A 20,930-nucleotide genomic window follows, 5' to 3' on the forward strand; every position below is an offset into this window, starting at 1 on the left:
AAAACAAATACGGGGAGTTATTAGAGAATGGTTAATTTTCAATCAAGATCCTGTGTCTGTGTGAAATATAGCTACAACAACTTCAAAGTCAACTTTAATGTCAATCTTCCAGTTTGTGTGTACAGACAGAGAGATCGAAATACTGTTTCCCACTATCCCGAATATAAAAACAATGAATATAGAGTATAAAATATAAAAATATGTGTGCAAATATATACACAGTCAAAGACACATTTTTACATGTGATTGTGGACACATTAAGACCTAAATAAAAACACAACAAAATATACAAAATAACTTCAGTTTGGTGAGAGGCTACTCTAATATCGGCATCTTTGTATAACCAACAGCACTAATGTTCCCTTTCTCCGCACAAAGTGCACGTGTTTTTTAAAGCAAAAGCATAAAGGAGGGGATTAAGGCAGCTATTCACAAATACCAATGCTCCAAAAATGTTCCAGCTGTTCAAGCAAAACTTCCATAGGCCGTCATTTTTTAGGAGAATAGCTGCCACACCAAGTACGTTTGTGATGTAATATGGCATCCATAGGATAAAAAAGGTCACAATGATACTTGTAATGAGCCGGGTCGTCTGTGGGTTGTTGAAGAAAGCTGTCTGGTTCACTTTTCTCTGGACACCAATGTATGAAAAGGCCACAAACGAAATTGAAACAAATCCTATGAGGCACTCTGGCAGCAGCACAGCCACCTGCTGGGAAGGGGGAGCATGGGAATCTGTGCAGAATGTCCCATGCTGGTCTTTGATCACCTGTCGGATCACTAAAGCAGGAATAGACAGGATCACGGTAACCAGCCAGAGCAGAACCAGAAGCCTCATCTTTCCTACACGATCAAAAATGTTCTGCCGGTGCACCACCTGTAGGTAGCGCTGGATACTCAGCAGTGTCACCGAAAGCATGCTAGAATAGAGGCTGCACAACATGAGATACGTGAGGAGTTTACAGGCCACCAGGCCGAGAGTCCAGCCTTTCAGCAAAGTGTAAATCCACAGAGGCAGGGGGAGCAGGCAGATCAGATCTGATATGGCCAAATTCAGCATCAGACTCTGGCTCAGACTGGACAGGTGCTGCCAGTTTGGTTTGAGGATGATCACAGCAATATTCCCAGGAACTCCCAACAAGAAGCAGATGGACAGCACCACCGCTGGGACCAAACGGATGGAGACCCATGAGGCAGTAGATGGATGATCAGGAGTGGAGGAGATGGTAAAGGTGACCAGAGAGGAGTTGAATTCTTCCATGCTGCAAACTTGGTGCTAGACAAGCTGAGTGTTGGGTACCGAGTGAGTGATGATGGAGTGTTACACAGGATAAAGAGGACAGAATTAAAGAGGAAATGCCAAGGCTACATATCTAAATGCAAATTATGTTTTTCATGGCTGCATAGTTTTGCTTGGCCTCATTATATGATACATTTCCTCATAATCTGTTTCCTTGAACAGCTTTCACCACACAAAAAATAAAAGAACCTATGTATAATGCAATTTTCTGTTAGGATTTTGTTTTAAACAGGACCCAGGCGCAGGCAATGACTTAAGATGTTTAAATGGTTTATTGTTCGGAGACTCAGGCAGGTTTGGAGACTATGGAGGTCCGCAGTGGGGGTAGGCAGTTCAGACTGGACTGAGAACAAGGCAGGCAGGTATGGTGAAGGAAGAAGCAGGCAGGTTGGCTGGAAGCTCTGGTGGTCAATGGCACTGGAAGCACAAGGAGAAACTAATTACAAAAAGTACAGAATAACACACAGAAAAGATAACTGAATTGAGCAGCCAGGAGGATGCAATACCACTGGTGTAGAAAACAATCTGGCGGTGAGTTGCTGGGAGACTGGAGTAGATATGCAGGGACACAGTTTGGACCGTGACAGTATCCCCCCCCCCCCCTCAACGGGAGCCTCCAGGTGAACGACCAGGCTTGTCTGGGTGGTCTCTGTGAAAGTCCCGAATGAGAGAGGGACCTAGAATGAGCTTCAGGACCATAACCCTCCCAATCGACCAGATACTGGTACCCACGGCCCCGGCGGCGAATGTCCAACAGCCGTCGGACCATGTAGGCCGGGTGATCATCAATAACAAGGGTGGGTGGAGGGGAGATGGCTGGAGGGCACAAAGGGCTGGAGGGCACAAAGGGCTGGAAAACACTGGTTTCAACTGGGACACATGAAAGGTGGGGTGAATTATCATGGAGGGAGGCAGCTTGAGTCTAACAGCAGATTGATTGATTATGCGCTCGATCACATAGGGTGGTTTCAACTTCTTAGACTCAGCTTGTAAAGAAATATTTTTAGAAGAAAGCCAAACTTTCTGACCTGGTTGGTGTAAGGGAAACTTCTGTTGCAATGGAAGTCAGGACTCAGAGAGACACGGGAGGAGCAGGAGTTCTGAATGTCAAACACTGGGATTTATTGAGAGTTTAATACGGCCGGAGGATTAACAAAGCAACTTGCACTGTCAATGCAGGCTGCCAAATCAATTCTGCCCACACAAAGAAAGAACCGCTCGGACCTGGTCTCTGAGAAGGGGCGGAGCTTAGAAGCGCGGGCTTTTACTCTAAATCGATAACAGATGGACAAACAAAGATTGTTTGTCTCGTAACTGCATCGGGCAGTTAACCCTTCCTCCCACAGGAAAGGCAGAAGACCTTTTGACATGTGTCTTCCTGAGAATTTACTTGCAGGAGAAATGTGAGAAAGACTGAGAATCTTAAAACACAAAGAGATGTCATTAAAATATTCTCTGACAGTTCCTTCCTTTTTATCAATTTATGATAACCAATTAGATTAGAATATTTCAGTCCCTTAATCAATAAACGTCTTCAGAGTTGTGTGGGCTCACATACATCAATTACATCAACAAGTAAAACAAGATTGAAAACATTTCAATCACCATGAATGAACACAGTCAATCATAATAGAAAAATCATCTCTCTTCAGTGTTTGACTTCTTTTGTCAAAAGCACAATAATAAACACACATGAAATACAAAAATATAATAGTAAAATATATGTTTCAAAATAAGATCTTTTATCATTTATCACTCAGTTAATCTCATTCATCAAACACAAATTCAAAATCAGCTTACATCTCAAAGATTCACTTCAAGGCAATTACTTATTAAAACACAATTAGAATTTAGGATTACAAGAAATCCAATTGAGGTATGAAATCAGAATTTTGAGAGATCCAGCTACAATTCCCAGTTAAGGTATACATTCACAGTGATGAATTGATCAATCTGTGATCTGTAAAGTTACAGTGTCCTCAATCTTTAACATTACTTTACGGTTACAAGAGTAAGGCACTTAGTAGTAGCACATACATTTTATTCAAATACATTTGTTCAAAATCTGAAAAGGAAAAATCAGGCATTTTATTGTATAAACCTGAGGAAGGAAAAAATCAAAACATCTGTTCTTTATTCAAGGAAAAATCAAAACATCTATTCGTTTGAAACCGTCAGGCCGGTAATTTTTATTTACTGTATCAACAATGAGAGAGACTAAGCCCTCGTACTGTAAAGGTTGCTCGTTTAAAATGAGTGATTAAGGCCTTTTTTGAAAAATCTACATCACCTTCTGATTGTTTAAGTGGGAGTGGATAGAACATTTGTTTTTTCTATCTGGTCCAGAAAATGTGCATGCAGTAACACCTGGATTGGGAACCTGGTAATCTGGTTTCCTTGTTGTACATTTTACCTGGTAATGATTAAGGATAGTAACATTGTCTGTTATAATATTAGAAATATCTTATTGTTCAATACCTTATAAATCTGAAAATATCAATTAATTTATTTTGTTTAGTGTGAAAGTGTAATCTGATCTGACAAAATATATTTGTCACCATTATTTAACACATATCTGTTCATCGGAAATATAAAAACAATCATTAATTGTACATCTGTAATCATCTGGTCATTCAATTCAAACGTTATCTTTGTACGAGAGCTAGAAGAACATGTTGTCCTGACTCGTTCTTCTCCTTTCTTTATGACACAGAATGTCTGGTGTGTGAAGGCATCCTGATACTGTAGATTAGCACTGAGGTGCTGATTGGCTCAAAACTCTTCTCATCAGAGCACCATATTTCAAACCCCCCCCAATTGCTCTGCTTTTTGTGGCTCATTCAGTGAGCACTTTATGATTTCCCAGTGAAACAGAGGCTCATCTGCCTGCATTCCTTCTGCTATCTGCTTGAGAGCAGAGCCTATTCCAAGTGGCACATCCAGATGCCCCGACCCGTGATGGAAAATGTTTAGGAAGAAATCTGCTCCTCCAAGAAACATGAAGCCTCTGAAGCCATCGCTCGTCCTGCAGAGTTGTCTGAGCAGAAAGATGAAGAAGCATCCCATCCCATCAGAAAGTTGAAGATTAGAATCCTCTCATCTCGAAAGACCTCGTGCCTCCTTGCCCGTGGTTGGGGGTGCCCTCTGCAGCCGGAGAGTATGATCCTCTCTCTCTGACCCTTGGCCTTCAGAGCTGTCCTAGTTATTGGGTTAACACTTGATAGAGATGTTTTCCTGAGTGCAGACAACTCAAGGTAATGGATTAGCACATTATCATTCAATTACAAAAATAGGATAGGCCCCTCCCTCAGAATTATTTGGGAGCCTTCCTGACACATGCACATGCATAAATGTAAGGTTTGTGTTAGTCATTTAACATGCAAGAATCATATACTCATCAGTCCAAAGCAGAGAAATTTTATTTTAAGTTAAATGTGAGCTAGTCCCTGTGGATATAACCCTTTCTCAATGATTCTAAATGTTATATTAATTCACCATTTACCGTTTGATAAAAGATTAGTTTATCAGGAGTACATTTCCTCTTCCATAAAACATAGGTCTGAGAAATGAATGTTTCAATATGAGATCAATTACTCACATATAATTGACTCTCCCCTCCCTTTTCTTACATATCTCACATAATGTAATAACAACGTAGGAGTCTATTTAAACATGGTATTGTCTATAAGCTATTAATCGAGAAAACTCAGTATCAGCATGCAACTTGCAAATAACTCTTCTCTCTTTCCTTATCCCTCTCTTATCCTCATCTCTCTATTCTCTCTTCCACATCCCTCTCTCATCCTCATCTCCCATCTCTTTCATATCTCTCTCTATTCTCTCTTACTTCAGTTAGATATGAAATAAAACATACGAGTCCATGTAAGCATGGTAGAGGTCATAATCCATCACTCGAGAAAACTCAGTATCAGCTGTGCGCAACTAACAAAAACAATTGTGAGAAACATATATTATGCAGGAAATGCATACCTTTGTTGAAAAAACAAAGCATAGCCGATTTGGGAGGAAAAGCTTCAACCCCCTTAACATCTGAGTTACCACTGAAGGCATAGCATGAAAGATAGTGGGCGCCTGAGGGTGTCATTACTGAGAAATGTCAAACAAATTCAAAACCTTACATTTGAAAACAGGTTTGCATTCCTCCACTTAAGGTGACGTTATCCTTGGAAACAACAAAAACAAACTATTTTGATATAGAATCTATAAATTGAATCGTTAGAGCAGAACAGAATGGTTGTATTTTTTTTTTTAGCTTAAGTTCCGTGCAGCCTCTAGTTTCACCAGGTGGAAACATGGTCTATATAATGTAAATACATGTAGAAGTAGACAGTAAGAGGCCCCTGACATCAGGCCTATACCAAAAATAGTAGGGGCTTTTCACAGCTTGCCAATCTTACAGGCATCCTCTGCATAGCAGTGTGGATAGCCTTAAAAAAACAAACAAACCACTCCGTGGTAACGAGAGTCATATTTCTGACCCTTATGCCCTAAGTGAAGTCGTTAGTCTCATCTGACTGACCCAAGGGTTTGGTGCTGGTGTGACAGTTCCAAGTGTTCAGAGCAGACGTCAAGCTTTCAGTTCATGGCTCGGTGGGGGGGAGCAGACCCATGTGAGACAGTATCAACGGCTTGTAAAGTTAAGTTTGAGGAATGTCATTCTCTCTGGGAGCAGGAAATGGTGTCCATTCTCGGACCAGACCATTAATGTCATGTAGAGCAGTGGTTCCCAAACGTGTTGTGCCCAAGGCACACCAAAGGACAAGTACAAATCTCAAGGCAAAATTGTGCAAAATAGCCCTTATAACACGTGTTATCACTCATATCATGTAAAATATCTGTAAATGTGCCTAATTATTTACTAATGCCAAATAAAATGTGACAAAGACAACTATATTACTCATGAAATATTTATTAACGAAATATTTCAGAAATTAATTTGAAACTTTATCAAATTAGGCTTCATCAAAGCAGCAACACACTCATTTAAACCAGACAGGTCACACAATAAAAAATGAGGCAAAGGAAACTCAGCACAGAGAACTGTCAATGCAAGGAAGCTGCATTGTCCATGGTCCTGAACTACAAATGATAAATGTAACATTTCAACAATCAGCATTGAAACATGTGCTATTGTAAATATTTTGACGATTTACAAATTAGTGAGATACATGTGCCTGTCGGGCGCGCAGATCTTTTTAATCCTTGGTGGCACTGAGGAGAGGGCCACTCGCAAGTCCTGTTCAACAGAGAGCCGCGACCTCCTGTTGTTCTTCATGTAAACCAGAGTAGAGAACGCCAACTCCAGAGATGGGGTCGTAACTAAAAAAATGTAATATATTACATATTACTTTAAAGAAAAAGAAGTCATATATTACACTACTTCGTTACTATCTACATAAAGTAACTCGTTACTTTACTCGAGCACGTACGAACTGCGCATGCGTGAGTGGCAATAACTTTCCTTGCCAGCAGGCGGCGGTAGTGTGTATTTGTCATTCAAAACAGGCAACAACCGGAAGACAGAGAAGAAGAACAGACTACGTGATATAAACAAACAACAAATAGCGTGTGCGTTAGCTTCACCTTAGCATGTGTTCTTTGCAGGTGTGTGTTGAGGTTTGACGTGGTGTTTCCAGCAGTGGATAACAGCTTCTGGCCTGGACACAGTTTGCACCTCACCGTCATATTCCTGTCTATTATTCGGACGAACTCAAAATAATGGGCATACCTCCAACCCTCGAAAGTTATTGCTGACTCATCCATGGTTATGCAGCACTGCACGTGGAGATGTGGACGTGCAAGTCGCGCAGATTACGTACATATAAACCTACAAAGTACTGATATAGTAAATTAAATAATTATTTTTGTGTAGTTGTATATTGTAATAATAACGTGTTGTCACAAAATCCCACGGCACACCCGGACTTGCCTCACGGCACACCAGTGTGCCGCGGCACACTATTTGGGAACCACTGATGTAGAGCAGGCATAGCATCTCTGTGACTGCACTCAGCCGGACTGCAGCAGATCAGAACTGAGTGACTTTTTAGTGAAGCCGTCCGAGGCCAGAGACAACAAAAGGAACACAGGGTCATCAATGTCTCTCTTTACCATTGGCTCAATCATAAAACAAATTAGTGGGAAAAATGTGGAACACTAATCCATCATGTGAAACGTTGAGTTAATTTAAATAATTACTTATGGGTTAAGATCAAATTATCATTAATATTATAACTAAAGTCAGTTAAAATAGGACTTGCACGGATCAGAATCTAATCAATACACCATTTTCCCAGCTCTGTAATGAAAGGATAACAAGCAGGGATGCAAACTTGTCACCTTTTGAATCCAAAATAGGTCGTTTGTGTGATTCATGTAGATCTGCAATACAAATATGATTGGGGTATGGGCAAGGTTGCCAACTTTGGGTACCTGGCTGGAGTGAGATTTTGATATCATGGGTTTAATTACACACATGTGCACGAAATGACTGCTATCGTGTCAGTAGCGGGACCTTAGCATATATTTAGGATATATATATAATATATATACAAATACACAATATTGGACACAGACTATAAAAGGGCACACAGTTTCATTCACTAATGAAAGTCAAACACATGTTTGTTTCCACTGTTTTATTGTGTGCCTGTCATGATAAGCAATTAATTGACTTATCGGCTCCCGAGTATTTGTGTTGGGTAATCTATGGTAGGGCTAACCCATACAGTGGTGGGGCTCAAATCAGTATTTGAAATGTAATTACATACACACTATATCGCCCCATTGACGGTGAAACGCCACGCGTGAGGTTTGGATTATTTTCCTGTCTCAATCCAAATTGAACTGTATGAAATAAAAAGGCACATTTGTGTTGAGTAAACAAAAAAACGACCTGGAGCCAATCCTGCAATTTCCCCACAGGAAAAGGTTGACATGCTGAAAACCCAACCCCCGCAGCGGGTCTGGGGGGATTTTTTGAAATACTAACATAAAATACACATTCTCTCTTGAGATGAAAAAAATAAATCCATCTATTTACTACACGACACATTTAAATGAAGCTGAACCTGCTGCTCCTCACAGAGGGAAGAGACTGTATGAATTACTTTACATTGTGGATAAGGGTGATAGCCCCCATTGTTCTGTGTGTGAAAATGGAAGACAGCCCACACACCTATCAATCATCAAACCGTGGGGTCTTATTTCATTATGTGATGATTTATATCAACACGTAATGTTGTATCGATGTATATAGGGATGTATTACCGCAAAATTATTCTCCGTCTCTTTTTTTTTTTTTTTTTTTTTTCAATATTATAATGAATGTTCGAGTCTTCCTGCCGTCGGCTCTGCTTTTGGATATAATAATGCTCTGCTTTTCCGCTAAAATTGTCTAGCTTAAGCAGCTATACAGCTATGCATATTATGTGGTCCGGAGTGACTCTTACAGACTGGACCGCTGGTGAACAGCTGTTATTATTATTAATTATTAATTATTTAGAACGGGCCGTTCAGGTGTTCAGAGCAGAGCTCCCTGTCGGAGCGGCAGAGCGTGAAGTGAACTGAAAAATGTTCTGGCTAACGTTAGCTTTAGTACTCAGATCTTGTTCTTGAGTAGAAGTACCAGAGTGTAGGAATACTACAGTAAGAGTACTGCATTCAAAAATGTTACTCAAGTAAAAGTATAAAAGTATTCTCATCAAAATATAGTGGAAATAGCGACAGTAAAGGTAGTCGTTGTGCAGATTGGTCCATTTCAGAATAATATATATGATGTGTTTTATAATGATTGATCATGAGAGTGTTCTCAAAGCTGGTAAAGTTGCAGCTAGTTCGAATGACTTTGTATACTGCAGGGTAGCTTGTGGATTTACTCCAGGTGGAACTAAAGTCTGATTTAACACTTGATTAAATTTCACATAATTCATCCAGATCCGTAAAGTAACTAAAAGGTATGAAATACATGTAGCGGAGTAGAAATACACCATGTACCTCTGAACTGTAGAAGTAGAAGAATAAAGTAGCAAAACATTTAAATACTCAAATAAAGTACAAGTATCTCAAAATAGTGCCCAAGTATAGTATTTGTTGAGTTTATGAACTTAGTTACACCAGTGGCTATACAGATAGAAAGACTAAACCTTGCACAGAGGCATGAAAATACATTTATGAAAATGCTCAACAGTGCTGGCAAAATTATAAACTGACTGCTACACAATTAAAATAAATGCTTTTATATATATTTCTATTAGCGTGACTCTGTAGCGTTTCTGTTATTATTACCTGCTGATCTAGTTGTTCTGCCTGCTAAAATCATCTGTTATTCCTCACACAAAGTCGGCCAGGACAACGTCCCCTAGACACCGATTTTCAAGGTTATTTATTAATCCTTCAAATGCAAACGAGTAGAGAAACCAAAAAATATTGCAGCAGCTCAGTTTTTTCAGGTAATTTATGATACCGTCAACCACATATACTGGCAAGCTAATCTCAAAATAGAAATGTACTTACCAGCCTCTGAAGATCTTTTGGTATCCTGCCGACAATGCCAATTTGTAAGGGAAACTTCCATTGCAACAGAAGTTTCCCTTACAGTTGGAACTGGGGAGCTGCGGTCCGGTAGCGGTTTGCAATATGCAGATTGCGTTCAGCGGAGCAGAGAAGGGCAGAGCGGGCATCCTTCCAGATCCTCCGACAATGACGGAGATGGGCTTGGACAGAGGGAACTGCGATCTCGTCCTCTTGGGCTGCATGGGAACAAAGGGGATTGATATCCAAGAGAACATTCAAATGGGGACATACCGGTGACAACACTAGACAGTGAGTTATGAGCGTATTCAATTCAGGGCAGACGTAAGGTCCCGGAGGTGGGATTCCAGGAGGTGACACAGCGAAGTGCAACTCCAAGGACCTGATTGGCCCTTTCGGCCTGCCCGTTAGTCTGAGGATGATAGCCTGAGGAGAAACTGACAGATGCTCCAAGTGCTCGACAGAATTCTTTACATACCTGAGATATGAACTGTGGCCCCTCGGTCGGAAACAATGTTTGTTGGAATGCCATGAAGCCGGACCACATGATTGACTAGGACGTCAGCAGTTCCAGAGGCTGTGGGGAGTTTAGGAAGAGGCACAAAATGAACAGCTTTTGAAAAGCGATCGACAATAGTGAGAATGGTTGAGTTACCCTGTGGAACCGGGAGGCCGGTAATAAATTCTAGGCCGATGTGACTCCAGGGACGACTAGGGACTGGGAGAGGCTGGAGTAGACCGATAGGAGCCTGGTGTGAAGACTTGCTACGGGCGCAGACAGTGCAGACCAGCACAAAGGCTCGAGAGTCCGCTTCCATGGAAGGCCACCAGAAGTGTCGTCTCAGGAGGGATAGGGTCCGATTCACACCCGGGTGGCAGGCAAAGCGGGAAGCATGGGCCGATAGGAGAACCTGTGAGTGGACAGAGTCAGGTACAAACAAACGGTTATCGGGACCATTTTCTGGATCTGCCTGGTCTCTCTGTGCATTCCTCACTGAGTTCTCAATCTCCCATGTCACAGCGCTCACCACTCTGGTAGCGGGGATTATGGTGTCAGGAACTATGGGGTCCTGATCCACTGCAAACTGCCGGGACAATGCGTCAGGTTTAAGGTTTCTAGAACCAGGTCGGTAGGTAAGGGTGAAGTTGAACCTGCCAAAAAACAATGCCCAGCGTGCCTGACGGGAGTTTAGTCGTTTGGCAGTTTGTATGTAGACCAGGTTCCTGTGGTCTGTCCACACAATGAATGGATGTTCAGAGCCTTACAGCCAGTGCCTCCATTCTTCCAGCACAAGCTTTACAGCAAGCAACTCCCTGTTGCCAACATCATAGTTGCGCTCAGGGGTTGTCAGTCGTCGGGAAAAAAAAGCACAAGGGTGAAGCTTTTGATCAGAGACTGAGCGTTGTGATAGAACAGCCCCCACACCGGTGTTGGATGCATCAACCTCAACAATAAACTGAAGAGATGGGTCAGGATTCGTAAGTATAGGGGCCGAGGGAAACGTCTCTTCAGCTCAGAGAAGGCAGCCTCAGCCTGAGTAGTCCATGAGAAGGGGATTGCTGGGGAGGTAAGTTGGTTGAGAGGACCGGCAACACGACTGTAGTCTCTGATGAACCGGCGATAGAAATTTGCAAAGCCCAAAAAACGTTGGAGCTGCTTCCTGGTGGAAGGTTTGGGCCAGGGGTGGACTGGCCATTGGGAATACCGGGAGTTGTTTTTTTTCTACCTATGTTCTATCTATGTGCTATCTATCAGATAGTTTAACTTTCACACATCAGGCCCGTAGCAGCTGTCACTGCGCAGTGAACGATCAGGAGTGAGTGACTGAGAGACCTAGCTGGCAGTTACTTACAGATGGATAAACAAGCTCCAAAGCGTAAAGGCGTTTTTGTATAGTTTGTGTATACAGTATGCAGTATTGTAGCAAGCCCTGGGTTCAAAGGGAGGGGCTTGCATAGGGGAGGGGGCAATGTGTTGCCCACATTCTGTTACTGAGTTAAGGCTAGTTAGCTAGCAGGTTTATTATTTTGGGTGCAGTCACTTTTGCCTCCACTTGCTGTTCAAATAAATGTTGAAAGAAAAAGTAAATCTGTTCATATGGGTGTTGAGAGATGTATCCATTAGGGATGTTAAGATTCACCGATTTGCATCGGTGCACCGGCATAAACGTTCAAGATGCGAGTGCACCGGTTGAAAGAGTGCACATCGGCTACAGTTTGGGTTGAACTTGCGATGCATCGATTGTAGCGTCTTTGCATCGGTAAAAAAACGATTCATTCATATAATATCCCCTCATCCTGTCAACACTCAGCAAAGACGATCTTTGATCTTTGCTTCGCACTACGGAGGCCGAGAGTCTCAGTTATCAACACACATGGAAGTCGAGGAGAAAGAGAAACACAGTGCACCGAAAAATACCTACAAATCAAATGTTTGGCAACACCTCAGATTTTTCAAGAAAGACGGTCAACTTGAAAAATCGCTCGCTAATTGTAAACGATGCCATGCGGCTTTAAAGTACACAAGTAGTACGAGGAACTTAGCGACGCACATAAAGAGGCGACATGGGGTCTGCGGCTGAAAAGTAAAACCTGAAAGTAAGACATAGTTAAATCACTCAGTGAGGTGTTCTGTCAGAGAGAGTGGTGTTTAGTTTACAGCAGCCTGTGACTGCCAATAATAGTTTACATGTCTTCCTTACTGTAAGCAGTTATGAAATACCTGTTTGTAAAAGTGTATTTGTATTCTTTATTGTTCATATAGAAACCACTGCTTTCTGCTCACTGGTGAGTTAGCCTATGAATGAGTGTTAAGCACATCAGGCTGGCAGTTGAATGGGCATTGCACTATGGTAGCTGTTATTTGCACATTGTTAATCCTGGACAATGCATCCTTAAATTGTTTAACTGTGAGGTGTTATACAATTGTACTGTACTCTGAAGAGTTTTTTAAGGTCAAAAAGGTAAAAAAGAAACAGCATGATGGAATGTGCAGTACCAAATATGTAAAGCACTTTTTTGTTAATTTATGATTTGCTGCATAAGGAATAAAACAAAAATCCTCTGTCGTACCATATTGAATTGTATCATTATTTTGCATCGTATCGCCCCGTATCGCATAATGTTGAATCAAATCGTATCGAACTGTATCGTAACAGGGGTTAATCGTATCGCATCGCATCGCCTGGTGTTTCAAATGTATCGTTAATGTATCGTATCATGGCAACGTATCGAGATGCCCATCGCATCGGCCTCTGATTGCTAACCAAAAACATCCTCTTTCAGTATCATAACAGTAATAATTTTATGGAAGAATTGACTAGAATTGTGGGTAAAAACAAGCTGTGTATCAGCTGATATCTTTAGACTAAGTTACACTAGTAATGGTGGGGTTATTTCTGTGAATTATTTTAACATCACAAAGATTCTGCAATAGATAAGTGACTTCCTCAGTCCCTCGTTTTTAAGCCAATATGTTCGCACACCAGCGACATTAGTCATATATGGCATTTCCAATCATACTATGTCAAATAATTACACTTTATTTAACAGCAAGCTTCTGCATTTACAACAGTATCAATATGTACTTTCTTGGCACACAGTGCACATGTTTTTAGAAGCAAACGCATAAAGAAGTGGATTAAGGCTGCTGATAACAAACACCAATGCTGAAACAGTGTACCAGCTGTCCATGCAAAACTTCAAAAATCTTTCCTTTTTGAGTGAAATTGCTGCCACACCAAGTACATTTGTGATATGATATGGCATCCATAGAACAAAAAAGGTCACAATGATACTTGTGACCAGCCGGGTCGTCTGTGGGTTGTTGAAGAAAGCTGCCTGGTTCACTTTTCTGTGGAGGCCCATGTATGAAAATGCCACGACAGAAATTGCAACAAACCCGGTCAGGGTCTCTGTCAGCATCACGGCCACCTGCTGGGACTGGGAAGAGTACTGGAAGTGGCAGTCTGTCCCATGCTGGTCTTTGATCACATGTCGAACCACTAAAGCAGAAATAGACAGGATCATGGTAACCAGCCAGAAGCCTCCTCTTTCCAACCCGGTCGAAGATTATCTGAAGGTGCACCACCTGTAGGTAGATAGATAGATAGATAGACATACTTTATTGTCATTTCAACAAGACACAGAGTGTACTATTAAAACGAAATGTCGTTGTACTGGCTTACAGGAACAGGACAATATAAAAACGTACTAAAATTGTATGTATAAATAAATAATAGTGACGTGGTGCTGATAAAATTAAAGATAAAGTGTGCGTTTAAAATATAAAGACTTACTATACTGTACATATAAATAAAATAGACATACTATATAGAAAATATGTGCGCTTTACACAGCGTAATGTAATCTCTATGTTACTGGTCAACTTAATATTCAGCAGTCTGATGGCATGGGGAAAAAGGCTATTACAGAATCTGACTGTGTTGCTCTTAATGCTGCGGAACCTCTTGCCGGAGGGCAGCAGGGAGAACAGAGCATGGTGAGGATGAGTGGGGTCTTTAAAAATGTTCTGGGCTTTTGTCAGGGAGGACGCTGGACACTCAGCACTGTCACTGTCAGGAGGCTAGAATACAGGCTGCAGTACATGACATATGCCAGAAGCTTACAAGCCACCAGGCCGAGAGTCCAGCCTTTCACAAAAGTGTAAATCCACAGAGGCAGGGGGAGCAGGCAGATCAGATCTGATATGGCCAAATTCAGCATCAGACTCTGGCTCAGACTGGACAGGTGCTGCCAGTTTGGCTTGAGGATGATCACAGCAATATTTCCAGGAACTCCGAGCAGGAAGCATATTGACACCACCACTACAGAGACCAGTTTGACCAGTTTGAGGCCCAGGATGCAGGAGATGGATCTCCAGGAGTGGAGGAGATGTTAAAGGTGGCCGCAGAGGAGTTGAGTTGTTCCATGCTGCAAACTTGCTGCTAGACAAGCTGAAAGTTGGGCAGCGAGTGAGATATAGGAACTGTGTCAGGCTTTCACAGAAACAGGAAACAGTCTTCACCACCACTCTTCCAGAGAAGTCAAATTAAAACCTGAGTCCTATTTGTATTTTATTTTCTATATATAGTAAAAGTGTTTGTATGTTTCTTTCAGGTGCCCACCAGTGAATGTGGTGAATTTTTTTCGTGTCATCATCAATGTCTTTCAAAAGTGATGATTAGAATTATACTACAGTATGTCCAATGATTAGAATTTGTGAGGCGAACAGCTTACTCTACATACAAAATATGATGTTTCTATCTAAATCATAAGAGTTTTGTTTATCTAACCAACCGTTATTTGGATCGGTGATTTGGTTGTATACTAAGAAAACCAGGCTAGCTTTGGTCAGAGGATGCATAGACGTGTATCAAATGTATACAAAAGGGCAGTCACGTCCGAAAACCTCCACTTTTGGAACTCAGTACTATTCTCATGAAATGGTATGCCTGTTCATGCCTTTTTGTTTCCGATGAGTCACACTTCACATGAACTACACCGATAAAATCAGACACAACACATTAAATGGAGCTTTGACTTTATTGACCACATGAAATGGCATGGAACCTTTTGCACTCATGAAGCCTACAGTAAATGGAAAAACAGTATTTAGATAATGTAGAAGTAAAAGCATGTTCACACATCCAAATCAGTTTCACAACCATCCTCATATATATGCGATTATACATCATATATATTTGCCTCAAACTGTGTATTTAAAAAATAATTTTCACCATTTTATCTTAATCAAACCTTTAATATTTTTGAGAAAATTAATCTCGCCACAAGTCTTATTCAGAGGCGGTTCTGGTGTCCAACACTGAAAAAACTGAAACTTTGACTTTTATTAAAATAAATAATATTAAGTTGAAACATTTTCAACCTAATATTATTGCTTTCAACTAACCTAATGCAGTAATGTGGTGTTGTTGCCCGAAATGCCCACGTCTGTTTCCGGTTATTTTTATTTTGAAATTCAGTTCCTGACGAACACCAAAAAAGACCGAGATTATGGAATTAAACCAATAAATAAAAGCAAGGATAATTGTATGTTATTGGTGAGTAAATAACAGTGTGTTATTTTGAAAAGAATAACAAATTAGAAGGAAAAAAAGATTTTAAAAATACGAGGCTCTGAGCCCCATGCATTTTCCTCACAGACGTAAGGTAATCTTCGTCATAACTAGCAAACTAAACATCATGTACATGTACTGCACAACTAATCAGAAATAAAAACTCATTACTCGCATACAATGACATCAAAACGCATTTTAATGGCCAAATTAACCTTAAAATAGGCATTTTTCCACCGAGAATAACACGAAGGACAGCCATTGTTGTTGATCACGTGGTCTGGGAGCTGTTGCAGCGTCCATAGCAACCACCTTTAGCAACCATGAATGTGTACACATTCATGAAGTAATCTTCGTCATAACTAGCAAACTAAACATCATGTACATGTACTGCACATATAATCAGAAATAAAAACTCATTACTCGCATAAAATGAGATCAAAACGCATTTTAATGGCCAAATGAACCTTAAAATAGGCATTATGAAGGTCTATGGACGCCCTGCCCGTAGAAGCCTGACGGGCAAGGGGTCCGCTGTGTCCGCAATGAAGGTCTATGGACGCCCTGCCCGTAGAAGCCTGACAGGCAAGGGGTCCGCTGTGTCCGCAATGAAGGTCTATGGGACGCCCTGCCCGTAGAAAATTACGGGAAAGGGGTACCCTGTACGTAATATAGCGACGGGGAGGGGCCCTGACCGTCCGTCAATATGTGACGGGATGAGAGTGAGAACGTGTGTGTGTGTGTGTGTGTGTGTGTGTGTGTGTGTGTGTGTGTGTGTGTGTGTGTGTGTATGTGTGTGTGTGTGTGTGTGTGTGTGTGTGTGTGTGTGTGTGTGTGTGTGTGTGTGTGTTGCCCTCCCATACGTGAGTTCTGTGTCTCTGAGCACAAACATATGAGGTCAGAAAAACAAATACGGAGAGTTGGTTAATTTTCAATCAAGATCCTGTGCCTGTGTGAAATATAGCTACAAAAACTTAAAAGTCAACTTTAATGTCAATCTTCCAGTGTGTGTGTGTGTGTGTGTACAGATAGAGAGATCGAAATACGGTTTCCCACAATCCCGAATATAAAAACAATGTATATAGAATATAAAATATAAAACACAGTTTGGTAAGAGGCTATATTGGCATCTTTGCATAACCAACAACACTAATGTCCCCTTTCTCCGCACAGAGTGCACATGGTTTTTAAAGCAAAAGCATAAAGGAGGGGATTAAGGCAGCTATTCACAAATGCCAATGCTCCAAAAATGTTCCAGCTGTTCAAGCAAAACTTCCATAGGCCGTCATTTTTTAGGAGAATAGCTGCCACACCAAGTACATTTGTGATGTAATATGGCATCCATAGGACAAAAAAGGTCACAATGATACTTGTAATGAGCCGGTTCGTCTGTGGGTTGTTGAAGAAAGCTGCCTGGTTCACTTTTCTCTGGACACCAATGTATGAAAAGGCCACGACAGAAATTGAAACAAATCCTATGAGGCACTCTGGTAGCAGCACAGCCACCTGCTGGGAAGGGGGAGAGTGCGTACCTCTGCAGGATGTCCCATGCTGGTCTTCGATCACCTGTCGGATCACCAAAGAAGGGATAGACAGGATCACGGGAACCAGCCAGAGCAGAACCAGAAGCCTCCTCTTTCCTACACGATCAAAAATGTTCTGCAGGTTCACCACCTGTAGGTAGCGCTGGATACTCAGCAATGTCACCGAAAGCCGGCTAGAGTAAAGGCTGCAGTATATGAGATACGTGAGGAGCTTACAGGCCACCAGTCCAAGAGTCCAGCTGTACAGTAAGGTGTAAATCCACAGAGGCAGGGGGAGCAGGCAGATCAGGTCTGATATGGCCAAATTCAGCATCAGACTCTGGCTCAGACTGGACAGGTGCTGCCAGTTTGGTTTGAGGATGATCACAGCAATATTTCCAGGAACTCCCAGCAGGAAGCAGATGGACAGCACCACTGAAGGGACCAGTTTGACGGAGACCCAGGAGGCAGTAGATGGATGATCAGGAGTGGAGGTGATGTTAAAGGTGACTAGAGAGGTGTTGAATTCTTCCATGCTGCAAACTTGCTGCTAGACAAGCTGAATGTTGGGTACCGAGTGAGCCTGTGTCAGGCTTTCACAGAAACAGGAAACAGTTTTCAGATAATGTAGAAGTAAAAGCATTTTCACACATCCCAATTGGTTTCACCAGGGCCGGCCCTAGACTTTTGGGGGCCCTAAGCGAGCTTTGGCTTGGAGGCCCCCCTCACTCTAGCACGTTCTCACTACACACAACACGGAACCAACTTTTGTCTTATGATGTTAGCATAAGCACACATATTGTTTAAATAATAGGGATGTAACGATACCAAAAACTCACGGTACGATAATATCGCGATAACAAGTCCACGGTACGGTATTTATCGCAATATTGAATAATATATAATAATAATAATTTTTTTTTTTTCAATAACATTTTTTCTTACTCGGAAAATGTTTCTTTATCACATAATACATCTGATTTATACAGCATTTTAGTAGGATAGCAGTATTTTAAAGTGTCAAAAACAAAGTGAAAGTAACAGACTGGAACAAGAAAACCAGTGTTTTTGTACCTATAGTAGGCTACTACCAAACAAAGTAGGCATTTTCTTTTTGCCACTGCATCTCACAAATAAACAAGGACATTTAATAATCAGACCCTGCAATAAAATAAATCATGTTTCCCTTTTCAAGTAACTCAACTCAAACTCAAGTCACTCACTCAGCATCATCAGACAGGTTTTTAGGAATATGAGAATGTCCACATTTCCAGGTATTTATAAGCTGGGATGTTTGGGCATTTACAATATCCCCTGCTCTGGAAAAAACTCTCGCTTGGTACTGATGTTGCTGGGACAGCAGTGGTCGCGTTAACCGAATATTTTATTTATCAATGACGGAAAAATCTGAAAGCAGTCTGTCATTTTAACAGATTAGAACAAACTCGGAACAGCGCCAACGTTTCCCCGCAGCGAGGCTCTGGTGTTATGCCGTGTTATGCATGTCCTCCAAAAGGAAATGATATAGTTTCCAAACCGTAGTTTGCCGTACAGATCAACACATGTCTGGGTGGTTTTGCTTTATGCTGTGTGCGCTCCCGCGAGGTGTATGCACACACGGCATAACACCGCCCCCCCGTTGATAGTTCACGAGCGTGCTCTCTTGTGAACTGTTCAGACCCGACGGGTAATAAGGGATAATGACGGACATTTTACGATCCTGTCTGTCAAAATGACGGCAGCGAAAAAGTCTAACGCCACTTCAGTGGGACGGAGAGATATGCTTTGGCCATGGGTGACAGCAGTGGGTCAAACTGTGCATTGTCTATCCACCACTTCAAAAACAATACAGTTTTTGCCAAGAAGGTGAGGCTTACCCCTAGTTTCCACCGGGTCCGTCTGCGTCGCGGTTTTGGTCCGGCCTCCTCCGGCGTCATACCCTACCGGGCGCGTTTCAGAAGCATTTCAGAAGCGGAGCGTCTTGCCTGCCGGCTCGCAGTTTCAGTTGATTTGAGCATATTTTCTGGACAGACTACTTTGTACAGACAAAGTTAATAATAATTGTAATATCCCAGTTATAAACGACATGAATCAAAGATGTGTTGCTGTATTTTAGTGGTAAAATCATCATAATTATTCTATATATATAATTTACACGGTGCCTGTAAACTGGAGGAGAACGCTGGCATTTCTCCTCCTACTTGAACGACTACGGAGGGATAGGGTCTGCAAAATGAGTTTGTGTATATATATATATATATATATATATTAGGGCTGTCAGTCGATTAAAATATGTAATCGCGATTAATCGCCTGATTGTCCATAGTTAATAGCGATTAATCGCAAATTAATCGCACATTTTTTATCTGTTCTAAATGTACCTTAGAGGAATATTTTTCAAGTTTTTAATACTCTTATCAACATATGAGTGGACAAATATGCTTTATGCTAATGTTTATTATCATTTGAACAATGACAAATATTCTCATGAATATTAAACACAAAAACCTCTGAACATTACAAATATTCGCCTCAATTCAACCTGGAACCTCTCTCATACAATAATACAATACAAATGGTGTGTGTGTGTGTGTGTGTGTGTGTGTGTGTGTGTGTGTGTGTGTGTGTGTGTGTGTGTGTGTGTGTGTGTGTGTGTGTGTGTGTGTGGTTTCCCTTGCAGGCAGCAGCCTGATTGCACTCACCTGGCCGACTGACTCAGCTGTCCCTCATAATTCCAATCACGACACAGCATATCTACTCCAGTCTCCCAGCAACTCACCGCCAGATTGTTTTCTACACCAGTGGTATTGCATCCTCCTGGCTGCTCAATTCAGTTATCTTTTCTGTGTGTTATTCTGTACTTTTTGTAATTAGTTTCTCCTTGTGCTTCCAGTGCCATCGACCACCAGAGCTTCCAGCCAGTGTGTGTGATGGATCGTTGGAGCTATGTGCAACTCAAGGCATATGCTCGAACGGGAGCTGCCTGGACGCTGCAATCATGTTGCGCACTATCCGTGCTGAGTGTGCTGACTTTTCGTACAATGTCCCACTGTCTGACTTCCTGCATAAAGTCAAGTGCTCGGCGCAGTTGTGGCGAAATGTCGCTCCTCTGTTTTCATTTAAACAGCTCCTTATATCCGTTAGCGCAGCTAGCTAGCGCCAGATGCTAACAACAACAATGCACGGAAGGACTCTCTCTCGCTTGCTCGGGCGCGTTAACTTGACAGTCCTAAAATATATGCTATATATGCTATATATGCTATATATGCTCTGAACGTTCCACTTCCTGCCTGACCGACATTACCTTACGGCTGCGTTGCGTCGAAAAATAGACTTCAATCCTATTTCGAGCGGAGCCCAGCGGCGAGACGCTCTGGGACGCTTCTGAGCCGTAACGCGACGCATCTGGTGGAATAGCACCCATTGACTAGAGTGGCCGCGATCCTTGCGGACGCCGCGGCGCAGCCGCAACGCGGC

General features: G+C 41.8%; 3 pseudogenes; all 3 read right to left on the bottom strand.

The window, feature by feature from the left end:
* Positions 1-352: 352 nt before the first annotated feature.
* On the bottom strand, positions 353-11,134 carry LOC117439636 (leukotriene B4 receptor 1-like; annotated as a pseudogene).
* Positions 11,135-13,415: 2,281 nt separating this feature from the next.
* On the bottom strand, positions 13,416-15,010 carry LOC117439637 (leukotriene B4 receptor 1-like; annotated as a pseudogene).
* A 2,031-nt stretch (positions 15,011-17,041) lies between these two features.
* Positions 17,042-20,205, bottom strand: LOC139432884 (leukotriene B4 receptor 1-like; annotated as a pseudogene).
* Between the last annotated feature and the right edge of the window lie 725 nt (positions 20,206-20,930).

Source organism: Pseudochaenichthys georgianus, chromosome 24 (genome assembly GCF_902827115.2).
Source record: "Pseudochaenichthys georgianus chromosome 24, fPseGeo1.2, whole genome shotgun sequence".
NCBI lineage: Eukaryota > Metazoa > Chordata > Actinopteri > Perciformes > Channichthyidae > Pseudochaenichthys > Pseudochaenichthys georgianus.